The 20,817-nt window shown below is 38.1% G+C and overlaps 1 protein-coding gene and 1 long non-coding RNA gene across 4 annotated transcripts in view; one reads left to right on the forward strand and one right to left on the reverse strand.

Annotated features, from left to right (window-relative positions):
* PCDH17 (protocadherin 17) overlaps nt 1-833 on the reverse strand; it is an 86,738-nt gene extending 85,905 nt beyond the window's left edge. For all 3 annotated transcript variants that reach the window (XM_015276818.4, XM_040653591.2, XM_015276813.4), the window contains exon 1: nt 162-833. The gene's annotated coding sequence lies outside the window, so the exon portion shown is untranslated. The remainder of the gene's footprint in view (nt 1-161) is intronic.
* A 619-nt stretch (nt 834-1,452) lies between these two features.
* The window catches only part of LOC112531558, a 35,604-nt gene continuing 16,239 nt past the window's right edge, over nt 1,453-20,817 (forward strand). The window contains exon 1 of the long non-coding RNA XR_003073398.3: nt 1,453-1,661. This is a non-coding gene — a long non-coding RNA (uncharacterized LOC112531558). The remainder of the gene's footprint in view (nt 1,662-20,817) is intronic.

The raw sequence follows: 20,817 nt of genomic DNA on the forward strand, positions 1-20,817 counted from the left end.
ACTCTATAGACAGGAAAAAAAAATATATATATATATATATAATAATCAGATGTATGTTTTGGAAGGGGGGGGGGGAGAGGAGGGAGAGAAGAAAAAAGAAAAGAATGAGGCGGGGGGGGGGGGGGGGGGGGGTGTCGGATCCAGCTACACTTTTACTATACCTCTTTCTCCGGGAGACTGAGGATCAGGAAAACAAGGCTGTTATCCACGCACTGGCACAGAAGCGCATCTGTCTCCTGCTTTGCTGAGTGTTTTTAAACCACCTTTCCTCAGTGTTATGTGTGCAATAATCAGAGCTCTTTCAGATTAAAGGAAAAAAAAAGAGAAAAAATAAATAAAAAAGAAGAAAACACCCCAAGCAACATAGGTTCCCAACACACAGCTCTAGTTCCGAGTCTCAGTCCTGCACTGCTTTTTCTCCTTTATTTGAGTCCGGACCCAAAGTACAGAGTTAATGCTGCAACCTGTGGTGGAGAGGCTGGCAAAAGCCAAAGCGAAAACACAATTTCTTCTTTGCCTCATTGGTGGGTGGCCCCTCGCAAACAGACGGTCGCCAGCCTTAGCCAGACAGCACGCAAAAGGAACGCCGACTCCCGATAAACCAGATCCATGGCACCAGCCGCCCGCAGGGAAGTGGAGACGCAGTGAAAATTCAACAGTTGGAGCCGCTCTCTGCCTCTCACTCCCCCCCCCCGCTTTTTTTTTTTTTTTTCCTCCTTTTCTTTTTTTTTTTCCTCTTTCCCTCCTCCCTGTTCCTCTCTGCCTCGCCTCCCTCACTGCAGCACTCGCGGGGCCGCCTCACCGCGCTCTCCCAGCGCCGCTCGCCGACTGCCTCTATTCACCTCACGCCGCGGCTTAAACATTGATACGGATTTCCCGTCAGCCAATCGGTGGCGGCGGTGGCGACCGGCCCCGACGCCTCTCGGCCAATGGGAAGCGGCGGGAGGGCGGGGGGCGGGGCAGCGGCGGGAGCTGGGTGTCATTGATTAGATCGCTTCGCTGGGAGACGCGCAACGTGCGCGGTGCTCGGGATGTGGGGCCTCGAACCCGCGCAGCGCAGCTTCCCTAATGCTTCCTCTGCCCACCCCCCTTCCCCCTCGCGCGGCTTTCCTTCCTTAATGCCTTTTTTTTTTTTCCTTTACTATTATTTTATTTATTTTAATACGTTATAACAAGTCTTCCGTGATGACGGGCGGAGAAAATGAGGAGACGCGAAGGGCGCGCTCCTCCTTCAAAGCACTGCGAAGGAGCACCCGACTCCCCCTCCGGCACCCCGGGGACTACTCCGCCCTGGGTTGCAAGGAGGATGGGGTGGATGGGGGGAGCCCGCCCTCCCCCCCCCCCCCACCAGACCTGCAGGAGCCGCCCCGATCGGGTTCTCCCCCCCCCCTCCCCCTCCCCCGAAGGGAAGGAGCACGGGGGCAGCGCTGCGGAGCGCTGGGGGCGGCCCCCGGTGCGGTGCGGTGCAGGGCGAGCGGCCGCAGCGCCCTCCCCCCCCGGAGCGGCACAGCGCACTGCGCGCCCCCCGCACGGCACGGTCCGGCGCGGCACGGAGGGAGGTTATCGGGCGCGGGGGGAGGACTGAGGCTGGCAAGGTGAGAGCTCGGATTGCCGGAGTGCCGGGAGGAAGCTGCCATTTGTGAGCTGTGAGTGACGAGCGTGTAAGTAGCATGAATCATTTAAGGTTAAAAAAATAACGAGGGGGAAAATCAACTCCGGAGCAATTAGAAGGCGCTCCCGGCAATTATTTTCAGAGCAGCTTTTATAAGGTTCGGTTTAAAGAAGCTGCTCTGTTGCCTTACTCAGTAGAATAGCCTCCAGCCCTTTCGGTGCCTATAAACATCATCCGACTTGGAGAAAGTCTTGCTAATGCATCAATGCAATAAGTGCTCTTTCTGGACCCATCTCCCGTCCTGGAGACGTCTCTGTAGCTCGGGCACGGACAGGATGCCCTACAGAACGACTCGTCTCGTAGCCATCATAAAACCAACGCTCTGTTAAAATGCAGTGTATAAATAAACCATACATACGTTAGCGGCAGCGTAAAATCACTGCTCTCAGACGTGCCAACTTTCAGTGTGAGAGCGACAGACAGACGAAATAAGGGAAATGTTTACAACATGCTTTGCTTTCCGAAGGAAGGCTTCAGATTGGCTGATGGAAATCGGCGTACTCGGCCAAGTCACTTATTTGGAAAAGTCACCCATAAAAGCAGGAGGGCTTTGGAAACGTAGCTAACAGCAGAACCAGACCCTGGGCTGCCAGGAGACCTTATATCACCGCAGCTTAAGCCCTGTGCTCTCCTTTCCTTGTCCCTTACACACCCAGCCCGCAGGTTGTCTTAGGATGTCCAGACATCTCCTGTGCAAGTTCTGCTAACTGGAGGGGGGGGGGAAAAAAAAAAAAAAAAAAAAAAAAAAAAAAAAAAAAAAAAAAAAAAAAAAGGTCATTGTAATTATGTATTGGCTCCCTCTAGCGTGCTAGGGACACTGCTGCATCTGGGGTATGTGTGTGTGGCCTGCATGTGCACCTGTGCGGGAGCTCGGAGGGAGCCGGTAGAGCACCAGCAGGGTGAAACAGTCATTTTACTATTACAGCGGCATATACTGTGTAACAGGTGTAGGGCAGTGTATCATTTGGTTTACTGATGTTAAATTAAAAAAAAAAAAAAAAAAGAAAAAAAAAAGTAAGTCTTTTCTTCGGGAGCATGCTCGTGTCTCCATCACTTTTCTCACCAGCCCACTGACTGCCTTTCCTTTTACATGACTCAGCATTGTACAGTAAATACTCCGACTCCACAATGAAGTCAGTACATTTGAGGGCACTTTGCAGTTTGTAAAACAAGTACTCAGGACTATCAGTTAAAGGGAAAACTGTATAATCCGTTATCCAAGTTATCCAACAACCTGTGTTCTTTGCTTGTAAATTTTGCCTTTTTTTCATCAAACGTCTTGCGGCTTGTAACATGCCATTGATACCAGCGACATGCATAGCATATGTAGAGGAAAAATAAAATGTGAATCACAAGCACTAGATCCTCAAAACTCTGACTGCCTGTCAGGTGATGATCATAAGCAAAGTTCTTGTCCCTTAGCCCTGCAGTTCACTCTGGCATTCAGTACTACCTTCAGTAGACCTATTTTTTAATACTCATTTTCAGGTCTGATTATTAGCAATTTCAAGTGATTCCTTGGAAACGATCTCAGCTTGGCATCTTTAAGAACTGTGGCTCCTAATCCCACTAGTGGCTTAGGTGCCTAAATAAAAAAAGCCCGGTAAAAAAAATTGTTCCTGCATATGAATGCATGCCTTTGCTAGGTTGATGTTTGTTACATCAGACAGTTTATTACAACAAAATGGCATTTATTGATTTTAATCCACCTGTCCAAGTAATGAATATTTTATTTGTTCAGTGATTTTACAGTATATCTAAAATGCTTTTTTTTGTGTCAAATTTGTAGAGCACACTACATATTTGATAGCTAAGACTTGCATCATAATTTTCTATACACTCATCAGGAAATTGCTGTATTTTTTCACATAGGAAAGATAGAAATAAGATGTGTGAAGTTAATGCCAATGAGTGCCAATCATACCTATGTGCTGTGTGTCATGTCACTGTGTACTGAATTTGTACTGAAAAAAGGAAACAAAATAAGAACTACATTTAAAGATGTTTATTAACAGATTTATGAGAAAGCTGTAATGTAGAATGGCACAGACAAAACTCAAATCCTAAATACTATAGCAATAAACATATACAAGAACTACATTATCAGGGCAGTCCAAAACTAATGAACAAAAAACACCATTAAATGCTGTATGCCTGAGAAGCTCAGCAAAGGAGCAGAGTCCAATATAACAACCCTAGCAATGATCTGTATGTGGAGGAATCAAATAATGCTTTGGAAATCTAATTTTGGACACTTGGAATGTCTGTTCATTGGAAGCTGTAGTCTGACTTCAGCCTAAGTAATGGGTAGTGATAGAGCTTAACTCAAAACTAAATTTTTAAAAGGCGCTGATTAATCATGAGCATAATACCACTATATTCAAAATTTTGAGGGGAGTATTCGTTATAAAATATATGCTCAATCAAAAGTTTTCAAATGAAAATCTTTTATTTCAGTACAGCCGATACTTAAGCACAGACAAAAAACAAACATCCCTAAACAAATAAAAGAAAATAAGAAGACGAGGAGCAGATCAATATAGCTAAATGTCAAGGTTCAGTATTTAAGTTGTTTGAGCCTAAAATGTATCATTGGGAAAGCCCAAATCCAATCACCTTGAAAGCAATAGAAAGAAGGAAATTTAGAAAGGACAGGGAAGGAATTCAAGGAACAAGTACCTCTATTGGAGAATAAAAATACCTGCTCAAATACAAATGTATGCTTTATCAAAACGAGGAAGCCATGAGACAAAACTTGTGGATCTACTAGTTTACCAGCTATACAGAAGAGGAGGTACGGAAGAGAAATTAAATGTCTGTACTACAGTAATCATAACGAATGAGGCATTTCCTCAAGTCTGCTTTCTTTTTAGTAACAAATATGAGATGTAGGTGTGTATAGAGGTGTCACCACAGAGATTCTCAAAGAGCAGAAAGTATCTAACTAAATGGTAGTCATCAAGAGTTCTTACAGAATCTAAAAATGAAGAAAATGAACTGTTAAAAATATGCTGTCATTAAGATCAGTTACTATGTGTGAGGATTAAAAGGTGTAAAATCTGTTTATTGTCAACAAAGACTAAAAGGGTGATCAAGGAATTACAGCATGGCAAGCTTTACTTTTAGTATGAGGGAAAATTAGTTGAAATGACAATAAAAAATAGAAATTATGTGGCATCTAGAGAAATACAAGAGAACTACTATCGAGAAACTGAATGAAATCAATAGAAATCTTTCATCTGATTTGATTCATCCCATAATGATGAAGTAGTACAACTTACATAGATTAAAAGGACATTTCTTCCATTTTTTAGTATTGTTTCAAAGTACCAATGGAACAATAGATTAAATGACTTTTGTGGCTCTGCATGGAAGTAGTTTTACGTCAATTTAAACAGCAGGATTTGGAAGGGAGAATAGTTACTGGAAAAAGCAACAAGAAGTGACAGTACAGTAGATAATGGCAGGAGAAGGTAAGTATTTGAGTAGATGGTGTTAGTGGACTAATAAAGAGCAGGAGCCAAGAAGTGGGGGAAATTAAAAAAGGATGCTGAAGTGGAGCACTGGGCTATTAAAAATATTTGAGGGAAAGGGAAAGAGCAAGTAGGAGATAAATGTGAGATTGTTGCTGAAGCGATTAAGACTCACTTCTTCCATCTAGCAGGGATGTAATTCATTTACAGTTCTACCTGTGTCATTCTGAGGAGGAAAAAAAAAAAAGAGAGAGAGAGAGAGAAAAAAAAAGATCCATTAGGCTTAGAGAAAGGATGACTTGTTAGGCCAAAGATAAGTGGCTTAAAGCTTGGATTCTCTTGCCTCCTTTCAGGCATGTTGTCTAATGACTGTTTATTACAGAATACAGAAACATCAATTTATTTATTTATTTATTTATTTATTTATTTATTATTACAGTGAAAACAGGACACAGAAAATTGTGTTTCAACCAGACTAAGTAGATGTTTTCTTAATAATTCAGAAGAATAAAACAATCTCTTCAAGAGCAATCGAACTAATGGAAACTTGTTTCCTACAAGTATGTGTTTTAATTTTCCCACTGCCGCTAGTATCAGCTTCCCCCTGTGTCATCCATTACCCTGCAGATGTGAGAGGCTGAAAGTGCCTGGAAAAGAGCAGTGGGTGCTTTTCCTTTTCTCATGTAAGGTATCCTTTCCTCTCCCATTCATACCCATCAACTTCAATGAAATTTTAAACTATAATCACCTTTGAAATTTCTGTCCCTCTTGCAAATGTCATTGAAATTGGCTTGTACACTATGAAATTACTAAGAATAATGATAGAGAAAGATAGACACTCAAGTAATGGTCAAGTGGGCTGTTTGTTTACTTAGATAACCTCCTTAAGAATAACAAACCAACAACAACTAGAATATTAAATATAAGTAAAAGTTGTAGAACATATTAAACATTCTCTTATAAAATGATCCTAGTTCTGGAGGGTGCAATATGACATGGTAAAAATGATCATGTTATATGACTAGGTATGTTGTGATACATGCACAGATTCTGCTAGCAAGTTAGGAATGCACTGTGTAAAAACAAACAGCAGAGTTTGCAGTACATATTAGAAAATATGTTCATTTTGAATTAAAGGATGTGCTCTGAAGCATTTACCAGCTTTTCTGAAACAAACTTTTTATGTACTCCTTTAAAACTGACATTTTTTGTGTTCATGGTAGTTTTCATTAAGACCTGTAGAAACCAGCGACGTATTTCATTTTCATTGAAGAACTAAGTCCTTCACAGATGAAAGCCTGTTTTGTCAATAATTTGTGACAAGTCTGCTTGAGATTAGACCACATACACTCTTCAATACTGCAAAGGTTTAACTATGTGTTAAGAAATTTTAAAATGTCATTAGAATTTAATTGATACTCGGTGTAGTAGATGTTTAGTTTGTCTGCAGTTATTGCAGGCCAGTATTTCCTATGTCCTGTAAACACTATGTGGCAGGACAGGGAGGATATTTGTTTTCTTGTTCCCTTCTCCTCTGGGCTAGGCTGCACTCAGGGAAGGGGACAGGTTGTGTCTTCTGAGAACACAAAACAGAAGAAACTTAAGGAAGCACAGGATAAAAAGGAGAAGAAGGACATATAAAGAAAAGACAAAAGCAAGCAGAAACTCCAGAAAGTGCTGAGAAACGCATGGAACAGAACTAGTATTGACGTGTCAGGGAGGCAGGAAAGAAAATGTTCTCCTGCAGGAGGGGACTGCAGAGCTGCTATATGGTGACCATACACCCTGTCACAACAATATGAGCTAGGAGATATATTTTTATGCATTTTTATTCTACCTCACCTTGGGATATTTCATGAAACTTTATTTTGAAATCTGGTCTCTGAGGTTTAAAATCCCTCTGGGAGTGCTGGTAGCACTCACTTTGAGGAAGAGGTAGAAGCAAAACCACCTCAAAGATCTGGGTAACTTGCATGCATTGTGCAGATGAAACAAATCACTTCTCTCAGCCAAAGCGAGTAGCTCACAGCTAAGTGGAGTTATCTAACCATGCTAACACACAATTTGAAGGTGGGGAAACACATGGCAGTAGTGCAATAGTCGATTAGAATACTGTTTCTGTGTATACTAACATTCAAAGGCACTGTGATTTGCCTTGAAGAGAAAGAGCAATCTCAGAGAATAACCTCAGGATGAGCAGACATGATGCTGAAACTTGTATTTTTGTGTAGGCTTAGGTATTAATACAGTGTGATTGTGGTACTCTGAGACTCCACTGAAACTTAGGAGTGAAGTACACACTCTACCCAGTAGACTTCAAAGTTATGTTATGCGAACATAATGTGGAAATAGTCTTTTTTCCCTTCTCTTCATTTTAAAACAAAAACAAACCCCTCAAGTCCCTAAACAAACAAGATTACTTTCCACATGGAGTGTGAGGGAGCTGCTGGGTATTTGTCATGTTTCTTATGCAGGTATGTCCCTAAAGCCACTGATAAAATAGGTAATAATTCAAAATTCACTGAAATCTCAGTATTGAGTGTCACTGCACCTCCTTTTAAGAAGAAAATAGCTGTGCCTTCTATGTTAGGATATTACTGAAAGCAGACTGATACTGTTGCTGAGTCAAGAGGAATCTGGCTGGCACTGCAGAACCAGTAAGTTTCTTAACTGGAACATCACAGGCTTCCCACATTTCACACCTTCAAACTGCAGGAGATTTGGGTCACCTATTCAAAACAGCTTCCCATATTTTAAACCTCAGAGTGTTGCTTCTTATGCAATGGTTAGGTCTTTATTGTTCACTCTTTTTCAGTAGTGTTTGCTGGCAGTAGCCAAGGAGTTGTAGAGTTTTCTCCTCTGAGAGCACTGCTAAGAGTTTGAAGGCTGTTGCATCAGTCAGACAGGCCAACAGTTTGCTTGTGAAGGCAAGAACCAATGTCTTTATGGAAATTCAGAGACGGTGTTGCCACCTGCAAGATGTGACAGGAAGCAGAGAACTGGGGAAAACTGAAATAATTCTGATGTAAAATACTATGCAGTGCTGAGCCAAAGAAATTCACCTCTGCTAGTATTCTTATTTCACTACCCAGGTGGAATGAAGATACCATAGTTATTAAAACTTCTGGTTTCTTAGTACAGTACTTAGTTTCCTGAAGAGAATAAACATGAAGTATAAGCACAAAATAATTTCCCTCTATATATAAATTTGAAGGATATAAAGTTCCTACCATAAATAAATAAATAAATAAATAAATAAATAAATAAATAAATAAAGCTTTTTGACTGTGAGTTATTTCCATGTTTTTTGTCATTTTATTTTTATTTTTTTGTAAGTTAGCATTTTGCACCAACCAACAAAATTACAATTTTGTTGTAGCCAAAGGCTTATGAAATTTCTCACACATTGCACACTGAAGATTCTGTAAGCTAAATTTGCCTGTTATGCAACCCTTTTGTTTCCAAAGTATTCCCTTATTCAGTTATACAGTTAGCAGCTCTACTTTAAACATAACTGATTGCAACACTGTAAACAATTCTGTTGTTAAATCTCATGGAGAAACTGAATCCCATTTACTCTCTCCTTGCAGCAATTTCATAAGATTAGAGGGAAAAAAAAAAATACCAACAAGGTAATGAAACTGTTTTTACTCTGTACCCCAAAAGTCCAGGGACACATCTAGGGATAAGTAATAATAATAATAATAATAAAAATCTACAGAGTCAAGTGTCACATTTCTTTGGTAATATTTCAAAAGGGAGGAGGATCTTTAGACTTTATGTGGGTAAAACCCTTCCTTTGCTAGTTTACACATCTATTTGAAGTTAACCATTCAGTTGTGTTCCTGCTAACTCTTTTCTTTTGAGTGCTCTTATGTGAGCTCCAACATAAACAAGACTTGTAAACAGCAGACTATAGATAAGCTTTCAAAATGTTGTGTGGCATTTTGCCCACATATATGTCAAGTAAAAGGTTAGAATTTTCTCTTTTTAAAGAAAAACATACCAATTAGCAGCAATGCAAGGCAGTCCAGAGCATGAAGTTTTCAAAGCTTGACATGTCTGTAAATGCAGCACAATCCATTTACTTGTATGAAGCTCTCTTTCATTTTCTGATGGAGAGAAGGATCCAGTGAGGTTCAAACCTACAATATAAGTACAACTGCTCAAAGACATTACTAGATCAGATTCTTTGCCTGATGTGTCTAGCAGAGCTAAAACTGGATAATAGGGTTGAAGATGATTGCTTTGTATTTTTTGCCTACCAAATTGCAACCTCAATACTGGTTTCAGTGGCATAGTTACCAAATAATACTGTCAAACACTCTTATCCCCAGTGTGCAGGAAAATAAGGGAGACTGGAAGGTTTGCTTCCTGGCATGGGCTAGTGGAACTGCTGGTCATGGCAAAAGCTGGAAAGCATTGATAGCAGCCTGCTCAGGTCTCCATCCCGATGGGGCATTGGCAGCTAGTGCTCAAGGCCACATAGGGCTCTGGCTTCATTCCCTTGACACATTGGCCAACTGAGATGAGCTGACCTGACAGTTGGCTGGTGGCACAGAGCAGCAGGAGTTTGTGCCCCCCCTAGATCCAGGGGCAAGGAAGAGAGGAAATTATGTTTATAAAAGTCATAATTCCTTTCTCTATTTGCTCCTGGAATGGTGCTGCTATGCATCCCTCTTTCTGCAGGCAAACTGTTGTCTTGCAGTCTTGTCATAAGTGATTAGTCAGAATCCAGTATTTAAAAAAAAACACCAGAACCAAATGTACTAACCAAGGTGCAAAATTAACCTTTAAAAAATCCTATAACATACTGCAAAACAAAAACAGATCCTAAAATTAAAACATACTCTATCCTTGAAACTACCAAAAAAAAAAAAGCTTAGTGAATTTATCTGCTTTTTTTGCAAGACTTTAAAGAGGTTTTACTTTTAAAAATATCCAAGTGCCCTTGTCCTGGAAGTCACGACTTCTGGGCATCAAATCATTGAGTACCTAAGATCATTTGTCCCTCTGGAAATTTTAAAATAATAGCACATCTTAGATTATTTATCAAATAGGATAAGACAGGCAGGCAGGAAGAAGGAAGAAATATAGAAGGAAGGAAGCTGGCAAGACAAGGCAAGGCAAAGCAAAGCAAGGTAAGGCAAGACAAGAAAGGAGGGAAGGGAGGGAGGACAAAAGGAGAGGAGAGGAGAGGAGAGGAAAGGAGAGGAGAGGAGAGGAGAGGAGAGGAGAGGAGAGGAGAGGAGAGGAGAGGAGAGGAGAGGAGAGGAGAGGAGAGGAGAGGAGAGGAGAGGAGAGGAGAGGAGAGGAGAGGAGAGGAGAGGAGAGGAGAGGAGAGGAGAGGAGAGGAGAGAGGGAGGGAGGGAGGGAAGAATCCATGCAAATATAAATCCTAGTTACTTTTTCTCCTGCTTGGTTTTATGTGTGAGGTACAGAAATTGTTTTTAGTTTTATACAGGAAAGTATTCATGGCTGCTGCCCTGAGGAATTTATAGTGACAATAAATTAACATAAACGAATTGCTACAATTTTCTGTTTTATTATAATATCTTAAATTGTTAGCAGGTTTAACAGCTTTACATACATCTAGAGATAACATCTGAATTGCAAATAAAATGCTACAAAATATGTGTTGCAGACAGTTTTAATTTAATGTGCACAACCATTAAGTATTTAAATGGCTAACTTCTGGCATTTGCCTGTTCCACTAGCTGTGTCCACTGTAGTGTAAAGGGGAGGGTACTGTATTAAGATGAGTAATATTTTATATTAACATTTGGTTTATGCTACAGATGTTTAGTTTGTATCTAATGAGTCAGAATAACAGAATAGTTATTTTAAATATATTTATTCAAATCTAGAGACTGCATAATTGATTTTTATCTTTTTTTTAATAATTTCCTTATCTCTTAATAACCAGTTCCTTTTTATCATGCAGTAACTCCTATGAAACCTAAATTAATTGCTTTTAGGAGGATTGTTGCTTAGTATTTTATTGAAGTAAAATTTAATTCTCAATTAACCACATAATTTTCATACCAAATTAAAGACACACAAAGACCACCGAGGTAATAGGATGTGCCATTTTGTTATGGTGAAGGATGACCTGCCATTAGCTATATCCTTGTGTTTGCAGTGATGAGTCCATACAACATCATGGAAGCTCTGGCTGACATGGTGCCAAAGTACATCTCTCGAATGCTGGCTCCTGGCCGTTGGGTCCATACCTCACCCTTATCTGAAGGTGTTTAATGATCCAGGGTATCAAAAAGACCAAGTCCTTTACGAGTCAAGTCTGTACTTGATATTCCCCCCCCCACCCCCCCCCCCCCCCCCCCCTCCCCGAACAAATTTAGAAATTTAGAAAAGACTGATTTGTACTTCTTGGTACACTAATATTACTATCATGGCGCATTGGTGAATGTCCATCAAAAACCTGCATAACAGAGAAGAGAAGACCACATATAGCCAGAAAAAAAAAAAAAAAAAAAAAAAATCACTTCTAATATGTGGTGTCAGGGAGCTAAGCTATTAGGTCACTAAAGTGTCTGAATTCAGAAGTTATTGAGCTCTTATTACAAGACATAATCTTATAGAAAACTGCTGAAGAAGTGCATTTAAAATTGCTTTGCTATTTTCTTCCATAAGAGAAAGTGGCTTTCCTGATCATTGTCTTTATTCTTTAAAGGATGTAGTCATATTAACATAGCATTCACTTCTTCTATGGATGTAAATTGTCACTCCAGCATTATAAGTATAATCCTGAGTCGGCTCTCTTGCAGAATTTTAGCAAGTAATACCTTATTGCACTTTCCTACTAAAGGCTTATTACATTATGTATGGATTTAAGCCTTAATGTACACAATCATCTTGTGATCATTTGTTCCACATGATGAAAAAATCAGTCCTCAAGGAACTGAAATGATATGGAAACAAGTCGAGTTTATTAATAAACTTTGAATCACAAGATCTTTTTGCATGGGTTTTTTCCTCCCTCCCTCCCTCCCTTCCTTCCTTCCTCCCTCCCTCCCTCCCCGCTCCCTCCCTCCCTCCCTCCCTCCCTCCCTCCCTCCCTCCCTTCCTTCCTTCCTTCCTTCCTTCCTTCCTTCCTTCCTTCCTTCCTTCCTTCCTTCCTTCCTTCCTTCCTTCCTTCCTTCCTTCCTTCCTTCCTTCCTTCTTGCCTCTCTCCCTGCCTCCCTGCCTCCCTTCTCTCTTTCTTTCTTTCTCTCTCTTCCTTTTCCTTCTTTCTCACTTTATCTTTCTCTCAGTGGGTGAAGATAATTCTAAATTTTATCTTCTGACTATTCGTAAGTGTTTCATGTAGAAAAACTCTTTTACTTCCAGACTTTAGGGGAAAGAAATCGCAAACAGGGGCCATTATTTATTGTCTTGTAGTAAACAGTAACTGTCTGAAACAGCAATTGGCTACAGTACTCTGGGAATTGGACCCAAACTTCTGAAAAGCCACTTATTCTACAGTAAAGGCATAAAAGAAACATTCTAAAAATATATGTATTAGACTTGCAGGATGATTTTGAAAGACCTCAAAGAGACCAAATGTTTTACTACACTGTCTAACTCAAAGAGTTTAATGTAAGAAACAACACAGATTTACAGCCAGCAGTCCTAAGCAATACTTGCACAAAGTATATAGCTTCTACTACATAGGTCACTCCAAAATTAATGCCTCCTATTTATTTCCATAGAAACTATACTAAATGTAAAAAGCACGATAACAATATTTGATAGAGCAAATTCTCAACTACAAAACACTATTTTTCAGCATAGTCACTACCATTAGCTATGTAATTGTGCCAGAAATCAACAAGAGCCTGCATGCCATGCTTGTAAAAATCTACACCAGCAGAGGTGACCCATTGTTGCTGTTGCCACTGCTCAAATGCACCACCCACTGTGCTCACATCCCCTGCTTGGTCTGTAAATGTTCAGCAAGCATTGATGAAAATCAATGGGTGTAATTTTTCCACATGGAGGAATTCAGTGACACACCTTTGCTTCATATGCACTTCAGTGGCAGACACCATTTTGTCAGAGTGCCCCTCTGCTGCCATCAGTCACATGGAAACAGAATATAATGAAATATTGGTGGGAAGGTTCAACCTCTACTCCCATACCACCAACATCTGCCTCTAATATTGTGGGCCAACATAATAAAACAGGATACATGACTTTCAGACCAGCCCTTGTAAAAAACAAAGTTCATTAATTCTTAACCTCTTTATTCTGTTTGATGGAAATATTCTTTTTAAATATTCTCATTTAAAGCAGAAACTTTGGATGCTCTCTGATATGCAAGTTCTCTTTCTAGTATTCGGACCAAAAAGAAAAACAACAATACTTAGTGTTCACACCAGGTCGCATAACAGAAAAAATGGGTGATTATAAACAGTCAAATACTAACATACCAGGGGACTTGCTGTTGTGTATGACTGACGTGAACTTAAAATGAATTAAATCACCTCATAGTCATCTATAGTATAGCTAAGGCCTAACTCTTACATCACTGAACAGAAAAACAAATTTTTATTGGATTTAATAAATCTTTTCTGGTATTAAGCATATCTATTCACTTCAGAAGGTAAAAATGATACAAACATGCTTGTTCTCATTTGTGGGGTAAATAGTGAATACCAAACCTAACAATAATGCAGCTATTATTTGCAATATATCAAGACAGTTATTTGAAATACCTATGTTCAGTACAAACAGGTTTTGTCAGCTTAATGCGTTGGTATTGAAATTCACACAGACAACACTAGAATGTGAAGTGAAAATGTGCAACAAAACAGACACCCATGAAATAAAACCAGAGATGACTATTGGCAGATTCTGAACATTAAGACACAAATATATTTAAAAAAAAAAAAAAAAAAAAAAAAAAAAAAGACTAAAAGAAGTAAAACGGACAGAATCTTTTTACATCATTGCCTCTGTCCATAAAACACATAAATGAGTATTCACTTTCAAGTATATATTGTTTGTGTATTTGGAGTCAAGTAAATAACTTTGAGTAATTGAATAACTTACATCAAATGCATTCAGTTTGTTAGAGAGGAAAGTACTTTTTAATTGTAGATGTCAATGTGTCCAGTATTGTTACTGTATTTCAAAGAAATAATAAATTTGTATCAACATTTTTAGAACAGATAGATAATGAGTTGGTATAAGTTATAGTATATGTCTCCAGAAGTATGGAGTGATTGTCACAAATAATGTGAATGCATGCTTGAATTTAGGCAGCCAGTGATCAACGTAATGTGTTGAGCTCTCAGAGAGATTAATTTCTGTATCACTTTATGATGACTCATTTTTATCTCTTTTGCTGTTTCAATTACCTTGATAAATTGGGGTGGGGGGTCGTTGTTTTCCCACAGTAGCATCAGATACAGAAATTTTTAGGGGATTTTTTTTTTTTTCTCACTTAACTTATCTACATGCTACAGTTTAAGAAACATACTGCTAATTAATCAAGTTAATTACATATTGAGAAGCAAACTTTGTCTGACAAATGATTTTTTATATATATTTTTCTGTTAATATTTTTCATATTTTGGCTAAAAGAGATGAATCATATGCACCACATGTTGTTAAGAAAAAGGAGCTACTGATTCGCTGCTGCAAGCTTTAGCTTCTGTTTTCTACCACTTTTGTCAGTAAAACTGAAAGAAGTTGCCCTTAAATGTTTCTGATATTATAACATCATCAGTGTTAAACTCATGGACATTAATTTATCTGACAGTGGATATAGAATCTAGTTGCTTAATAGTTGAATTATGAAACAGGTTTGTATGATAAAGAATCTAAATTCCCTTTGCCTGAGGGAAATCCTCTGAATAAAGGATTCTGTTATGTCTGTGGGATTTTCTATTTCCTTTTATTATTATTATTATTTTGAGAGAAGATCAAAATGATGCCAGAAACTTGTTCCCAACATTTTTAATTGATATGAGCCTTATTTGTGTCAATGATCTTACTTCTTCTTCTTTGTCTTATAGGCTCAGGTATACCTGCCTTCTTTTGTAATATGACCTGTTTGATTGAAAGACATCATTTATTTCAAAATAAAACTACGGAACAAGACATTTTTAAGGAAGATATAGAGCTCATTGTTGACTGTTAGGGGCCTTAATGAGAAATTAAAGTATATTTTAGTACATGCAACTTTGTATGATTATTCACATTATAGTGCAAGATAAAGTAAGTTCCATAAAGGTAATTTCTTCAGTGTTATACCAGCTACTTCACAAATGTTTGGTATTTTCAGAGCAAGACTCTGTCCCAGTGCTGTCATAACCAAATGTGCACAGTGTGCAAAATGAATTGGACAAAGGTGAAAGGAATTGTAACAAAGCAAAATGATTGGCATGCATCTAGGATAGTTGGAAGGTTTGTTTCTGTGTTGCTTATCTAACTTACAATGCTATTTAAATAAAAAGACTATGCAGTCTGATGTGTGAACAGAGCAGGGTGTTTAGTGAACCAGGAACCTGAAAGAGGAAAGTGAGATTGTTTGGCAAGGTAGAGCAGAGAAGATATTTTAGGCACTGAAAAAGATTTTGGTGAATAGAAAGTCATGCATGAGCTAAGTGTGCACACAGTAGACAGAGTTGTATCTGAGCCAGGAAAGAGTAAGGAATTGGTCCATTTGTAGGCTAAGGCAGACTTGTGAAGCCTTGAAATTGAAGAGGAGAAATTTGACCTTGTAGTGTAATGAGACAGAAAACCACCTGAGAGACCGAGACATGAGGTAACATGATCAGAGTGGTGAACAAGAAAGATAACCTTGTCCACAGTGTTCCCATTTGACTCTAAGAGGGAGATTAGAGGCAAGAAGGTTACAATTGCTAAGAGGTCACGGCAAGAGAGTAATAATGAAGGCATGAAGCAGGGAGAAAAGAAAAAAAAAAAAAAAAAAGAATAACTGAAGATACTGTAGATGGGAAAAGATGTCCATGGAGTCCAAAACTGGATGTTTAAAAGTCACTGATTATGTGAAAAAATATACATTTAAGGCTACTGTTGTTTTTATTTACTATTTCCTTGGCATTCTGCAGCCAAATTGCTGTAGTAAAAGTCACAAACCCTTCTTGATCACCTATATCTTTATCTGTCTCTACATATTCACATCTATTGATAGATAATTATTTATATAATTTGGCAGTGTAGCAACAATAAGAGAAACAGGTGACACAGGTTTATTTTGCTGCCCCTACCACTGATTGGCCCTGTGATCTTGTTTGCTGTTTTACAGTTTTTCTGCCTGTAAAAAGAAAGCATTTATTTTCTTTCTTTGTATGTATGCAGATGAAAAAGATTGATACTATTCAAATAGGCTTTCAATTGTCTGTAGAGCTCAGTTAGAAGATGCACCCCAAGCCAGCCCACACAAACACCTTCACAACAATCAATATGTTGGTCCCTTTATTATGAGGGCATACTATTTCCAGATACTGGCATGAGCTTGGATGCATTTGGGATTGCTAGAAAGTTGGAAATAACTGTGCCCAAGTAGGTAGTTTTGTAGGACAGTTGAAGTATAGGACTTCAACTGTGTCTGAAATATAACAACAACAAAAAAATATTTGCCAACATACTTCACCTTCCAGTTGGCTTGTGGGTTTATGTGTGTCTTTGAAACAAGATATCAAAAGGCAGTGGTGGTAAAGTGTGTTATTCAACACAAGAAGGGGCTTTTAAAAACATTGGTAAAGTAAGACATAAAGACGACACAATACTTATTGGGAATTTTAGCTGGGGTTATCAATATCTTTGAAATGCTATAGAAATAAAAACCAAAACAAACAAACAAAAAAACCAGCAACATTAAAAGAGCATGACTGAGAAGACCTGGAAAAAAAAATAAAATCTAGAATTGCTTCATCAGTGAGACCAAGTCTTTTTCACTTTGGCTGAATCTTCTTACTTCTCGTGGTCTTGAAGATCTCCAGAGGAGAAAGAAAGATTAGCTCCATAGTGCTAAAGACTGCTACAGTTGACAGTTATTCTTCAGCTGACATTCTGAATTAACTAGAATTCTTATGGAAGTCATCACTGTAGCTTATTCCACCTGTATTTCTTCCTGCAAGCTATGCGTATAGAAACAATGGCTTGTGTGCAGTCAATATTTAGAGGGGGGGGAAAAAAAAAAAAAAAAGCAAAAAGTTAATTCTGAGATGCATTTTCACATTGAATGCACACTAAAAGAACAATAAATCATGTGTTCTGTGTATAATATAGGAAAGCATGTTTTTGGAAGTCACTGAAATAAATTTCTTAACACAAAATTCTTAGAAGGATAAATTTACAAAGAGATCATCCCATTGTAGTGCAGGAAGAGATAATTCAGAAAAAAAAATAATTTAAATATAAGAATACATTTTAATATACACTTTTTAGCTTTCTAAATTAAATTGTTGCCGTTCGCTCCTGAGACAATTAGCAGGTGTCAGTTAGAAGACACAATAGATTATGTACCCAATTACTTTCATTTTTCAGACAACAGTTTGCAATCACAAGAATATGTGTGGAGGTTTAATCAAAGATTAGAACTTTTTAATTAAATGGGGCTGTATGTGACTAGTCGTTTGACATTAATTACTGTTTTAGTTGGATTCTTTTTGATTTGTAAAAAGGCCCTGAGCACTACAAAAATTATGTCACATCATAAAAACTGCTGATTATTAAAAGTTTTCTTCATCAGCCCACTGCTCTCCTGAACAAGTAATATTATTTCAGAAGTGAAATGGTTGCCTTAGAGAAGGAGATTGGAGAGTTTTAAAAGCAAAATAACAGATGGTACTTCAACTGACTCCTCTTAGAAGGGACAGTCTGAAAGTACTTAATTGCAATGATTGATAAGGTCTTCTGTCAACGCTCAGCAAAACTTCCAAGGGGCTAAACAGCTGGTGTGAGGTTCATTTGGAGTTTTAACTATTTGACTACCCTTTGGGGTGTCTTAAAGCTAACTAGCATCACTGACATTAATAGAGGACATCAATCAAAATGAAACACTGTAGCAGAAGCTGATTCAAGACTTCAAGTAATATTTTAATTTGTCGGCCAACAGAGAGGAGGATAAATGTTAACAGTGTCCTTGTGTGATAGCTGTAAATTCAAGTCCAATGGTGCCACCAGTGTTTGCAAGTCATTCTTTTGTGAGTTTTTCTTTTCCATATTCCACTTATTCAGTGTAAAGTGGGAACAGTGACAATGAAAATCCTTATCTGAATAGCCTACAGAAAGGAAAAAAAAAAAAAAAGAGAGAGAGAGAGAGAGAGAGAGATAAAGGGAGCAGGAACAGTTTCTAGCTCATGTAAAGTGTAAAGATTAGGGGTGAACTTCATGCAAACACACACACACTCAGAGTCATTATGCCTTTTGTGACGAACTTTTAAAGAGAATGGAGCTGGGGGGATACGTCTGTCTGAAGGTGAATTGAGAAAGCAAAATCAACCCATAACCTGCCATGCTACAGTGCAGTCTCTGCACATGGGGCTTGGATAGAACTGTCTGCAGCTCTTTCTTAGCCTACCAAAATGGTGCTTTGTGCCACGCTGTTGGGTCTGTGTACCGCAGAGCTTATTCTTGGGAACTGCAGAATACCTAACAATCAAGGCAGGCGACGGTTATCTCACAGAGAAAGTTTGCAAATGTTTGATTTAGTGATAGCCGGAGTGCTAGCAGTGCTAAGTACAAGTCTGGGCCCTGTATCCTTCTGTTTGACTACAGAGGGATCATACAAATAATTCTAATTTTGGCAAAGCAATTAAAAATTAAGTTTTGAGCTCAAAATTAATGAAGTGCAGTCTTTTGTAGACAGAAGTATTGACATGATAGAAAGAAATAGTATTACTTGGAATTAGCTAATATTCCCAAATGGATGCCTGATTTACATACAAGTCAGCTTCAGGCTGTCAACACAGCAGTAAATCTGCAGTTTGAATAATAGTTAAAGAGAATAAAGATACTTGATGGAAAAGTGAAGTCCAGTTTACGTGTTGGATTAAAGCTCAGATGACATGGGTTCATTTCTGCGACAGTCTTTCCATGTGACTGTGAAAAAATGTCATTTAATTTATTAGTAGTATGATTTCCTAACTACAGAGCAATGATAATACCTTTCTACTTCACTCAGTAGATAGTAAGACCTTGAAAATAAAAGATATTGGCTATTGGCATTAGTGCAGTGCCTAGGACAAACAGGTGCTTCTAAATACTGCTGTTATTTCTAGTATAAATTGTATCTATTCCTATTTTTCTAGCTTAGTCTCCGTTCTGTTACAGTCTGAAAATCACTATGGAAACTGTGGTAGTAAACATGGTATTTAGCAACCAGTTTTCATACCATGCGTAAGTTAAATGTTTTCCTAAAAAGATCTAAGTCACACTGTATTTCCTAATGGATTGCAGCCTTTCCTGAAATGGACAGAAGTATTCACTCCATTCAGATAAAAATTTTCCATCTGAAGTGGACAACTGTATATGAAGGAAAGCATTATAGGAAACTTTAATTCCAGAATGAATGTAAAAAGATATGCTTTATTATTGAAGTGAGATTATTTTTCAAGGGGAAAAAAAAAACACTGAGGAGAAACACAAAATTATCATAGTATTTTGTATTCGTTGCATTAGTTATTTCCCAAAGAAAGCCAATCAGTTAAAATGATGAATTCTAACCTTTACCGATTCTTCCAGAGAACATTCAATTTATATTCTTCAGGCACTTTACTACTTGTTCACCATACTGATGCAAAATTATTGTTTTTGTAATATTTATACAGGTCTAGTTACAAGTTTTCAAGGACATTTTCCATATTTCTTTCAAATCTAAGTCCTTTAGTATAAGTTAAGATAAAAATGGAACAAAAAGGTAACATATGGTACAGTTATTTAATACATTAATATTTAAATACAGTGTTATATTGAATGCAAGTCTGGTGGTCAACAGAAAATACAAAGGTCACATTATCACAGAGTACAGAAAGCCTTAAGAGTTGAATACCAATGGATAAAAAATTCTGCCAAGAATCTTTTTTCTTTTTATTAGTGCTATGAGATCCTGAGATCCAATAATGCTCATTTAAAATCAATAGTTTCAAATTCCCTTTATGAAAACAATCTGGCAAAAGTTCTTTGCATTGATAAATTTAAACAAACAAATTTAAAAAATAGTTTTAATATAGGTTCAAATTTCACATTTACGTTATTTGTGTCTTGAACAATTTCTATAGTAAAGATGTCAGTGTTTCTTTTAGCACTCCAGGCTGCTGGGCACCATTCTGTAGAGAACAACAGTTGTCATGAAAAGGAATATTGCAGTCCCTGACTTGCTGTGCAGTGTTGCAGAGTTAGATGCTATTCTTGTTCTGCAGTGTAAGGGTGTGTTGGGCCTAGGATACAAAACTACCAGCATACTGAACAAGGAGTTGATGAATACTCTTGAATACTCTTGTGCTGTGAAAAATGATACAATCTAGAATGTCTATTTGCTTACTGTAAGATCTCTCTTTTTTTTTTTTTTTTTTGAGTAAGTACTTCAGATAATCTTATTTATTTATTTGTTCATTCATTCATTGTAATTGTTTACAATTATGTCTATATTCATTGAAAATGATTGGGTCATGTGGACTGGCTCTACGGGGGAGC

The sequence above is a fragment of the Gallus gallus genome, chromosome 1 (assembly GCF_016699485.2).
Source record: "Gallus gallus isolate bGalGal1 chromosome 1, bGalGal1.mat.broiler.GRCg7b, whole genome shotgun sequence".
NCBI classification, from domain to species: domain Eukaryota; kingdom Metazoa; phylum Chordata; class Aves; order Galliformes; family Phasianidae; genus Gallus; species Gallus gallus.